At 41.3% G+C, this 12,431-nt stretch overlaps 1 pseudogene; it reads left to right on the top strand.

The window, feature by feature from the left end:
- Window positions 1-7,121: 7,121 nt before the first annotated feature.
- On the top strand, window positions 7,122-12,215 carry LOC132488135 (protein SET-like; annotated as a pseudogene).
- The last annotated feature ends 216 nt before the right edge of the window (window positions 12,216-12,431 follow it).

Below are 12,431 nucleotides of genomic sequence, written 5' to 3'. Positions count from 1 at the left end.
TTCTTTCAGCTTTTCTACAACTTAAAATGTCTTTATTTGCCCTTTATTTTTTTATTATTATTTTTTTTTTTTGCTGTACGTGGGCCTCTCACTGTTGTGGCCTCTCCCGCTGCGGAGCACAGGCTCCGGACACGCAGGCTCAGCGGCCATGGCCCACAGGCCCAGCCGCTCCGCGGCACGTGGGATCCTCCCGGACCAGGGCACGAACCCGTGTCCCCTGCATCGGCAGGCGGACTCCCAACCACTGCGCCACCAGGGAAGCCCTGCCCTTTATTTTTGAAGATTATTTTTCACTATGTATAGCATTCATAGATGGAGGTCTTTTTTTCTTTCATCACTTTGAAGAGGTCAATCTATTGTCCTCTTGCTACCATATGTTCATTTGAAAACTCTGCTCATAGTCTTGTTATCACCTCTCTGAAAGCAATCTTTTTGCCTTTCACAGCTTTTAATATTTTCTTTTCATATTTTCTTTCAGAAGTTTAATTACGATATTCCTATAAATGTTTTTATTTTTTTTCTGATTCTGAGCATCTTGAATTTGTGGGTTAATATCTTTTATCAGTTTTAGAAAATTCTCAGACTATCTTTTCAAATGTTGTTTCTGCCCTATTTTCTCTCTCCTATGCTCTTAGATTGAGAAAGCACATGTTACACATAATTAAATGGTTTTGATATTATCCCACACGTCTTTATGTTCCATTTTTTTCTATTCCTTTTTTACCTTCTTTGTACTTTAGCTTGAGAATTTTCTATTGACCTTTCTTTGGGTTCACTAATCTTGTTTTCTGCTGTGATCAATTTGCTGTTAAACCCATCCAATGAGTTTTTAAGTATAGATATTACATTTTTCAAATGGCTACTTGATTATTCGACATAAACTTTGTTGAATTTTTCTTTTTATCCATTCTGTCCATCATTTTCTCTGTTTTCTTTAACATATTTATAAGAAAATCTATTAACTACAACATATGAATAATTTATTTTATTGTCTTTTCTGTTGATTATTAGCAAACATTTTCTGGCCTTTTTGCATGTATCCTGTTTTTTTCTTGTATGCCAGATATTGTGTAAAGGAACCATTGAAAATTGAAGTTACTCTTGTTTTCCTCCAGAGATGGTTCACCTTGTCCTCTGTTACACAGATAAGATGAGGGGTTGATCACCTCAGTCCACTCAGGAATAAGCTTCCAAGGAACTGGATGTTAGCTCTACTTAGACTAATTTCACCTCTGTGTTCATATGTCTTAAAGATGAGAGCTGTCATGTGTTTATTGTAGGACATAGCCTCCAGGGAGAATTTTTCTCATCAGCACTATGAGACTGCAAAATATTTCACTCTGCTTTTCCAATCCAGCACCTAGCTTCTTATACCCCCCAACTCAGCATTCAGCAAAGATCCCATCAGGCGAACTGTCTGTACATTTGGGTGTTTTCTAGATTTTAAACTGGCAGACAAGCCATATGGTGGTCTAAGGCTCTGCCGTTTTCTCTTCCCCTAGTATAGCCCCTCTGCCTGATCCTCAGCCCATGCTTGGACTCAGCAAATCCATAAGGAAGAAAAGAATAAAATCAGCTCACCCACCTAGGAAGAGCTCTTCCTTCTTTGGAATGTTAGTTCATTTAGTCCTTTTTGTTTTCACTATTCTCAGATATCTTTTAAAATATGATTTCTGTAATTTATTCTTTTTTTCTAGTTGATGTGCAAGATTAATGGCATGCCACCACCTATTAAATACTACTGGAAAGCAGAAATTGATTTGCTAACTGTTTAATCCTCACAACACTTTTATGAGGTAAGTACATGTTTCAGACAAGTTGTGTAACTTGCCAAAGATCACTTAATAGTAAGTAATGAAGACAGGAGATGAACCTAAGCTATCTCATCCTAAAACCAGGGGTGACAATAACCATGATGATATATTGCCTCCAATGGATGGGAATATTCTTTTTCAATAGGTAAAAAAAATGCTAATTCTGACTTCTAACTGAAAATCTGAAGAGAAGATCTTTTTTTTTTTTTCGGTATGCGGGCCTCTCACTGTTGTGGCCTCTCCCGTTGCGGAGCACAGGCTCCGGATGCGCAGGCTCAGCGGCCATGGCTCACGGGCCCAGCCGCTCCACGGCATGTGGGATCCTCCCGGACCAGGGCACGAACCCGCGTCCCCTGCATCGGCAGGTGGACTCTCAACCACTGCGCCACCAGGGAAGCCCGAGAAGATGATTTTTAAAACTTCCTTTTGAGATTCATTTTGAGTCAGATATGTAAGTTATTTAAATTCAAGGCACATCTCTCACCAAAATTTTTCTGTAGAAACTAAATGACCTTTTCCTACCCCTCAAGCACAAAGAGATAAACCTCACTTAATCAAAAGTGGTTTTGGTCATACTTTCTTCAGGAAACAGGAGGGGCAACTGTCAAGTTTTCTGTGTCCTCCTCCCACAGAATTCTATTGGTAATTATGACAATTCACTTCAGGAATACAAATGCATTGAGGGGAACACTTTCACTTTACATTTTCATTTTTGGAATGTAAGTGCAATGGACTCCTAAACTGCTTGCCTAGAACAGCAAAGGTTAAGGTAATTAGAGTAGAAATGGGAAAATCCATAATCAATTTGTGTTTTAAAAGGGCCAAAGAATACCAAAATGAGAGCTGAGAGGGCATCAGGCAGCCGGTGGTTTGTGGCTGCAAAGGGTGAGTCACAACTGAAGCTATAAAATGGAAACCAGCACATTCTGAAAAGCACTGGTGTTCACCTTTTTCTTTTTCATTTAATGTTTTTTTATTTTATTTTTATTTTATATTGGAATATAGTTGATTTACAATGTTGTGTTAGTTTCAGGTGTACAGCAAAGAGATTCCGTTATACATATATATGTATCTATTCTTTTTCAAGTTCTTTTCGCATTTAAGTTATTACAGAATATTGAGCAGAGTTCCCTGTGCTATACAGTAGGTCCTTGTTGGTTATCAGTTTTAAATATAGCAGTGTGTATATGTCAATCCCATCCTCCCAATCTATCCCTCCCCCCTTCCTTCCCCCCGGTTACCATAAGTTCGTTCTCTAAGTCTGTGAGTCTGTTTCTGTTACGTATATACAATGGAATGTTACCCAGCCATTAAAAAGAATGAAATAATACCATTTGCAGCAACATGGATGGACCTAGAGATGATCATACTAAGTGAAGTAAGTCAGACAAAGACAAATATCATAAGATATAAATGCAGAATCTAAAAAAAAACATGAGGGCTTCCCTGGTGGCGCAGTGGTTGGGAGCCCGCCTGCCGATGCAGGGGACACGGGTTCGTGCCCCAGGTCCGGGAAGATCCCACATGCCGTGGAGTGGCTGGGCCCGTGAGCCATGGCCGCTGAGCCTGCGCTCCGCAACGGGAGAGGCCACAACAGTGAGAGGCCCGCGTACCGAAAAAAAAAAAAAACATGATAAAAATGAATTTATTTACAATACTGATGTTTACTCTTTGTGGGCCTTTGCCTAAGAATAATGTGATAATGATAAAGTCTCTTCTAGCTACAGCATTATCAGTAGAAATAATTAAGATGCAAAAGAATCAGAATCTCTTCCACTCACTCTACTGACAGGGAGGAACTTCGGACTTGACCATGGCAAAAGTCAATATATGAACTTACTGAGAAAGACTTGATTGTTGGCTTTTAGAAAGGAAAGTGTCACCTGATACTGCAGAAAAACCAAACAATTCCATAAAGAAAGCAATTGTCTGCCTGAAAGCAGAATTTTAAAACTAAATCTATAAAAGGAATCCACAAAATCCCATCACAGGATTTTAAATATTTCCATTACCTTCCGCTGCTTCCCAATTAACCGAAGAAGGCAGTGATTTCCATGCATTTGCCGTGTCTGCCAGACTTTCTGGTTCATTTCCTGGATTTTATCACTCTGTAAATTTTGATGGTTCAATTATACTACCATCAAATGATGTTAAAATGCCATCCTTCCTGTATTAAAAAAAAAAATTAACACTACCTGCCAGTATAACAATCAATTTAACAGCTGCTTTTATCATGTGCTTACCATTTGAAAGGCATTCTATGTATATTTTTGCTAATTTTCCCCAAAACACTGCAATTTATGCACTTTATTTTCATTTTCCAGATTAAAAAAAAAAAAGAAACAAGCTTAGAATGGTCAGGTAATATGTCTAAGGCCACACAACCAGTAAGCAATAGGGTTAAGAGTCAAATCATGGTAAAATTCCAAAGCTTGGGTTCTTTCCATAAAATCACTCTTCTCCTATTGGAATAGTCTTGGTTCCAAACTAGCTGTCCTGTCTTATCCCTCCTCATGCCCATTGCCACACCTTCCAGTCTACCCAAATCGGTCTGTTCCCTCAAATATTTTGTACTTATTTTCTCTTCTGTATCTTCACACACACAGTTCCTCATACTAATATTGTTTCTAATCCTCAACCCTATAAAAAGCTAATTTATCCTTCAAGTGCCTGCTGAGATTCCACTTCTTCCAATAAACCTGCCCAGACCACCTTACTTCCTCCCCCAGCTCTCCATAGCAATCTCTCCCTTCCAGATATGTATATGACATATATTCTATTTGTTCATTCATTCATTCAGCAGATCTTTATTCACTTCAAGCACTGGAAACACAGAGATGGCTGGAAGTGAAATCCAATAACAAATAGATAAATATAAAATGTGTTTTAAATATACTAATATATATGTGAATGTATATACACACATTTATATGTTCAACAATATTAATAATAGCTGACATTATTGAGTGCCTATTATGTGCCAGGCACTATTCTAGGCCATTTAGGTGTTCTAACTTACTTAATCTTCACAACAACTCTTCAAAGCAAGTACCTTTTTATTTATGAGAATACTGACACACAGAGAGGTTAAACAAGTTTCCCAAGGAAGATGAGAAGTTCATCAAAGGGACCAGGAGAAGAAGTGTGTAGTGAATATTGTAGGTGATCCTCTAACATCCAATCTAATCTCCTTCGAAACTGTGAAGTTTGGAAACATTTGGAAAAGATGTGAACCCCATAAGTGGCCCGTGAATGACCTAAGTAAACACAGTCAGTAATTCCAGTAAATAATTCCAGTGCCCTGGCCCATGATCCATCCAGAAACTCAAGCCTAACAGCATTTCTTTGCAGCAGAAATTGGCTCAAGGAGGTCCACAAGATCACACTAAAGAAAAAATTACTTTTTCTCTTCTAGACATGAATGAGGAATCATTAAATAGCCCTGTTTGCTACCAGCAGCCTTTTTGCAACCATGAAGAGGACCAGCATGAACACAAAGTTTACTGTCTTAACCTAGGTTTCCCTCACTTAAGCCAGTGTTTCACCCTCCACCTGCTCTTCATCCCAATTCTCCATCATAGAAGGTTTTAGTAGTCATAATGATACTGCATGCCAAGGCCTAGCACCATCCTACTTTCTACCAACAATGGGGTCCTCATTGCCATCTGACCAGTGAATGATGCAGTCATAGAATCCATCCTGAGTGACTCGTTTCCAGAGCCCTTTATGGTGCCAGCTGTCATAGCCTAGGTTTTCCCCTGAAAGCAGAGCCTGAGGCAAGGGTTTACATGTAGGTAGTTTATTTTGGTAAATGAGCCCAGGGAACAAGAGTAGGGAGACTCTGAAGAATGAAATAGAAAAGTAAATTCAAGGGCACAGTATCAAACTAGTCACTGTTGTTGGCAACTGGACATTGGTCCTCCTGGGAAGCTCTGAGGAATTGTATAGAATTTGACTGAGAAATGTCACCCAAGCATTGGAGGAGTGAAACGCTTATCTGCCAGTTTCCATCTCCTGTTGGTCAAAGGTTGGAGCACTGAAGGTTAATTTCACACTTGCATATGCAAAAGTGTCCAGCTGGTCCTCCAGTTGGTTTAGCTGCCTCACAGAGGCTTCACAAAAGAAGTGATGATTCTGTGACTGGATCATTCACTGGTTCTCTAGTTGGACAAGCTGGTTCCCAAAAGAGTCCCATATCTGGTATCAGAGAAGCAGAAAGTAAAAAATTCACTGTGCAGCTGAGGCAAGGTGCTTATACACTTGGGCAGAACTGACTCCTGCATCCATGGCTAGATTAAAGGTGGGCTCAGAGGATATGAGCTGAGGCACAGGAGGTGTCCACACATAGTACCAGTTGTCAGAGAGAGACATGAAAAGCACCTTCAAGCTCAAGGCCATCATCCAGCTGCTAGAATCTGGCTACCTCTGTATTTCCAGTAATGGGAACACATTAACTTCCTTATTGTTTAAACCACTTCTTTCTTCTTAGTCCCCCCTTTATTAAAAGGAAACTACTAGAAAAAAATATATATATTTATGAATTGTGACATGTCAGGTAGTGGTAGGAAAGCAGCCAGAGATATAGAATTTGTTTTCCTTGAGCACAGGATTTGTTCACGTCATCGGTTGTGAAGCCTTATTGGTATCGCATTGGCCATGTTCAAAATGTACATAAGCTACTCATTTATGTGAAATAAAGCAAGCTGTCTTTTCTGTAATATGAAGCCTAAATCATGCCAACTTTTACAGAGGGGATTCTCTACAGAAAAAAAAAAACAAAACAGTATTTACAAAAGAAGTAAGAAGTTTGTTAATGAGCTCAGTTTTTCACTCAACAAATTTAGGGTGCCTCTCATCTACCTGTCATCATTGTTATCTTCCCTGGGGATACAGCAGGGAAACAGACAAAATTCCCCACCATCAAGGAGTACTGTCTAGTAGGGGAAACAGACAGTAAACTCAGGGGAGGAGGAAAGGTAAGACCAGACCAACATATATTTTTAAAGGATCATCTGGTTTCTGTAAGGGGCTGGGGTGGAAGCAAGGAGACCATTTATTTTATTTTTTTTTTTTGCGGTATGTGGGCCTCTCACTGTTGTGGCCTCCCCCGTTGCGGAGCACAGGCTCCGGACGCGCAGGCTCAGCGGCCATGGCTCACGGGCCCAGCCGCTCCGCGGCATATGGGATCCTCCCAGACCGGGGCACGAACCCGTATCCCCTGCATCGGCAGGCGGACTCTCAACCACTTGCGCCACCAGGGAGGCCCAAGGAGACCATTTAGATGTTGATGTAGCAATTTGGGCCGGAATGATGGTGGCCCATCATTGGTGAGGGTGAAGGTGATGAGAGGTGTTCATTCCTATCGACTTTATTGTGCAAAGCAGTATAGTCTTTGAAGAAGGAAATATCTGAGAAAGAAAATGGATTCTAGAAGGAAATGGAGAAGGGAGTAAAATATAAAAGGTCACTGGATAGGTGTTAGGGAGGACATTTGATTCAGCTGGAAAGACAGTTACAAAGTGTGAAAGAGCCATAAATTTAAAGAAATGTGGGTGATGAACTGAATCTACTTTGGTGTTAATCAATAGGCATATGATTGATAACATTGGAATATTCTAATTACTTTTCATTTCTGGGTTATGTTTCTTTAAATACAACACCAGGCAAAGTCTGGACTCTGTGAGACCCAATATACACAGAGTCACACAGACTTACACAGAATGAAATTTGTCCTGTTTAACACATTTTGAAAGTGATTTTTAAATATTTTTACTCTTATGATTTTTACTCATAAATCTTTCCCTTTGAGATATATTAAGTTCCAACTCCTGCAAAGAAAATTAGATAGAAGACAGTTTAGCTATGAATCAAACTAGAATCATGATCAAAGAGAGTCTCAGTAGATAGAATGTAGTATAGAAATTAAGTTAGCTAAGTTTGGACCTCTCAGATTAATCATTTCATAATTCATATTTTCAAATATTTACAGCTCATTGAGCAAGCCTATTTTCTTTCCCAGTGGAAAGATGCTTGGTGCTTAAGGGGCCCTGTGATTTAGTAAGGATAATTATGTGAAGTAAAGTACAAATGACAAGTGACTATTTTTGTGATTTTCTTTGCCTCCTTTCCAAACTCAGTAGAATGGTGAAGTAGGGGGGAAACTGGATGACCGTTTGAGCAGGGAGCAGGGGTTGATCTCTTTATTTAAAAATATTATGGGCAACAAATTATTCCTTTAAAATGCAAGTGTATTCAGAGTGTAAGCTCCATCACACCTCTGTGTGATGATAGTAATACCTCAGTTACCTAAAACAGTGGGCAATGGGGCACTGACAGAGAATAGAGGGGAAGTCCTAAAAACTTGGAAACAGGGGACTGGGGCTTGGTCCCATCTTTGCTACCATCTAGCCGTGTGGCTTTAAGAAAGTCACGTGGCTTCAACAAATGATGTTGGGAAAACCAGATATCTACATGCAAAAGAATGAAATGCAACCCTTACCTTACACCATATACAAAAATTAACTCAAAATGGAGCAAAGACCTATATATAAGAGTGAATCCTATAAAACTATTATAAGAAAACAGAGGGGGAAAGTTTCATGATATTGGATTTGGCGTTTATTTCTTGGATATGTCACGAAAAGAACAAAGCAACGAAAGCAAAAAAAAAAAAAAGATTAAGTGGACTACATCAAATTAAAAGCTTCTGTGCATCAAAGGACACAATAAACAGAGTGGAAAGGCAACCCAGAGAATGGGAGAAAATATTTGCAAGTGATCTATTTCATAAAGGGTTAGTATCAAGAATACATGAAGAACCCTTACAACTCAACAACAACAACCACAAAAGCAACCCAACTGAAAAATGGACAAAGGACTTGAATTGGTATTTCTCCAAAGAAAACATACAAATGTCAGTAAGCACATGAAAAGGTGCTCAACATCACTAATCACTAGAGAAGTGCAAATCAAAACCACAATAAGATACCACATCACACCCATTAGGATGGCTATTATTTTCAAAATGAAACAAAATACCAAGCGTTGGCAAGGATGTAGAGAAGCTGGAACTGCTGTGCACTACTGGTGAAAATGTAAAACGGTGCTGCTGCTATGAAAAACAGTAAGGTTGTTCTCTAAAAAATTAAAAAAAGAATTACCATTTGATCCAGAAATTCCATTTATGAGTATATGCCTAAAAACTTAGAAACAGGGACTTAAAGAGATGTTTTTAAAAACATGTTTATAGCAACATTATTCACAATAGCCAAGAGCAGGAAGCAACCCAAGCGTTCATCGACAGATGAATGGATAAGCAAAAGGTGGTATATACATACAATGGAATATTATCCAGCCTTAAAAAGAAGGGAATTCTGATACATGCTGCGACATGGATGAACTTGGAGGATATTATGCTAAGTGGAATAAGCCAGTCACTAAAGAACAGATACTGTATAATTCCAGTTATATAAAGTACCAAGAGTAGTCAAGTTCATAGAGACAGAAAGTGGAATGGTGGTTGCCAGGGGCTGGCAGGAGGGGAATGAGAGTTGCTCCTTAATGGGTACCGAGTTTCAGTTTTGCAAGATAAAAAGAGTTCTGGAGATGGATGGTGGTGATGGTTGCACAACAATGTGAATTACCTAATGCTGTTAAACTGTATACTTAAAAGTGGTTAAGATGAAAAATTTGTTATATGTATTTTATCACAATCTTTTAAAAATTTAAGATAATGAATAGAAAATGCTTTCACAGTATAGGATATACAGAAAGTGCTCCAAAAATAACAAATGTTATACTTGCTATTTTATTAAATTTCCTGAATTGAGGCCCAAGATGGTCCCATTATGTCAAGTTCCTTTCTGGGGAAAAGAAAGCATGTGGTGAAATTAAGTCATCAGAATTTTTAGAAGTGCCTGACACATCATTTGGTCTCATTCCCTGGGGGAAAAAAAGTTACAATGCTTTGCCAACTCTTAGAATTCTTATTTCTAACATGAAGTGTTTGGACAATTCATTAAATCATCTGTAAGTTCCTTCATCTCTCATAGTTCTCTGTTCTAAGTCAATACTTTGTAAACTGTGTTCTGTAGTTCTAGTCCTCCAGGCAAAGGACACGCTAAATCACTTGAGTTCTGGATGCTTCGGTACACACACACGCACGCACACACATACACACACACCCTTGTTTCAAGCAGAGATGCTCGCATTTTCTATATTGAGGTTATGTTCAATATTTACTTTTATACAACATTTTTCTAATTTTAAGAAAATGAAAGCTCTGTTTCTAAGGAAGCCAGGTAAGTAAAATTTTCAGATAAATGAAATTTATCTTCTTCAGGTACAAAACTTTCATTTTAAATTCTACGTTTCATGAAAATCCTATAAAAACTGACCCTTGTGGGCTTCCCTGGTGGCGCAGTGGTTCAGAGTCCGCCTCTCGATGCGGGGGATACGGGTTCGTGCCCCGGTCCGGGAAGATCCCACATGCCGCGGAACGGCTGGGCCCGTGAGCCATGGCCACTGAGCCTGCGCGTCCGGAGCCTGTGTTCCGCAACGGGAGAGGCCACAACAGTGAGAGGCCCGCGTACCACACACACAAAAAAAAAAACCAAAAAAAAAAAAACCTGACCCTTGTCCCATACCTTCTAAAAGAGGATTCCTGGACCATAGTCTGATTGGTAAAGCTTGGCTTCACCAGGGACTGACATACAGTGGACTATGCTTCACATAGAATTATAACCATGAGTTTCTATTCTCTTTTCAGGAAAACACAAGACTCTGAGCCCAAAATGAAAATAACTCCTACTAACCCAGTTCTTAACTTTTCGTCTGTCAGTGCCCATTCAATCTTCATGGTACTGCCATCCAGTACCCTGCCTGGTTCCATGCCTCCAGCTCTGCCCAGCTGTTACCTCCGTTAAGACTCCCTTCAGCTGGCTGAATTCCTATCAGCGTTAAAAACTCAGCTCATGGCCCTGCCGCCCGCCCCTCGCCGTGAGGAGGAAGCGGAGGAGGAAGCGGCTCGGGGAGCTGGAGCCGCGAGCTGGAGCGCGGAGCGTGAGTGAGGGAGCAGAGCCTCCTGCCCGCCCGCCACCGCCTCCGCTCCGTAAGCGGGAGCCCGGGCCGGGCGCGGCACGCAGCCCCAGGCCCTCCCTCGTCGTCAGGCCTCGAGGGCAGCGCGCGCGAGCCAGGGGGAGGGTAAGCGAGCGAGCGAGCGCGGGGAGGAGGCGGCCGGACCGAGCGGGCGCCCGCTCGTGTGGCGTGAGGGGAAGCCGCGGCCCGCCCCCTTCTCCTTCCCTTCTCTCCCCTCCCCGCTCCTCCCGCCCCGCCCCCCGACCGCGGAGCAGCACCGTGTCGGCGCCCGCGGCCAAAGTCAGTAAAAAGGAGCTCAACTCTAACCACGACGGGGCCGACGAGACCTCAGAAAAAGAACAGCAAGAAGCAATTGAACATATTGATGAAGTACAAAATGAAAGACAGACTTAACGAACAAGCCAGTGAGGAGATTTTGAAAGTAGAACAGAAATATAACAAACTCCGCCAACCATTTTTTCAGAAGAGGGCGGAATTGATCGCCAAAATGCCAGATTTGGGGGGAGCAACGTTTGCTAACCATCCACGAGTGTCTGCACTGCTTGGGGAGGAGGATGAAGAGGCGCTGCGTTATTTGACAAGAGTCGAAGTGACAGAATTTGAAGGTATTAAATCAGGTTACAGAATAGATTTTTATTTTGATGAAAACCCTTACTTTGAAAATAAAGTTCTCTCCAAAGAATTTCATCTGAATGAGAGTGGTGATCCATCTTCAAAGTCCACTGAAATCAAATGGAAATCCGGTAAGGATTTGACAAAACGTTCAAGTCAAACGCAGAATAAAGCCAGCAGGAGGAGATAGCATGAGGAACCAGAAAGCTTCTTCACCTGGTTTACTGATCATTCTGATGCTGGTGCAGATGAGTTAGGAGAGGTCATCAAAGGTGATATTTGGGGCTTCCCTGGTGGCGCAGTGGTTGAGAGTCCGCCTGCCGATGCAGGGGATACGGGTTCGTGCCCCGGTCTGGGAAGATCCCACATGCCGCGGAGAGGCTGGGCCCGTGAGCCATGGCCGCTGGGCCTGTGCGTCCGGAGCCTGTGCTCCGCAATGGGGGAGGCCACAACAGTGAGAGGCCCGCGTACAGCAAAAAAAAAAAAAAAAAAAAAAAAGGTGATATTTGGCCAAATCCATTACAGTACTACTTGGTTCCAGACGTGGATGCTGAGGAAGGGGAAGGAGAAGAAGATGATGATGATGATGATGAAGAGGAAGAAGGATTGGAAGATATTGATGAAGAAGGGGATGAAGATGAAGATGATGATGAGGGGGAGGAAGGAGAGGAAGATGAAAGAGAAGATGACTAATGGAAAACTGATGGATTCCAACCTTCCTTTTTTAATTTTCTCCAGTCTCTGGGAGCAAGTTGCAGTCTTTTTTTTTTTTTTTTCTCCTTCTCCTCTTGTGCTCAGTTGCCCTGTTTCTGAGGTCTCTTTTCTCCTTTATACCATGGCTCACAACTTATTTTGGGGGGAAATACCTTGAGCAGAATTCAGTGGGAAAAGAATCTCTACCCCTTTCCG

Source organism: Mesoplodon densirostris, chromosome 4 (assembly GCF_025265405.1).
Source record: "Mesoplodon densirostris isolate mMesDen1 chromosome 4, mMesDen1 primary haplotype, whole genome shotgun sequence".
Taxonomy (NCBI): domain Eukaryota; kingdom Metazoa; phylum Chordata; class Mammalia; order Artiodactyla; family Ziphiidae; genus Mesoplodon; species Mesoplodon densirostris.
The sequence above is the reverse complement of the archived record's forward strand: the minus strand, read 5'-3'. Positions and strand labels throughout refer to the sequence as shown.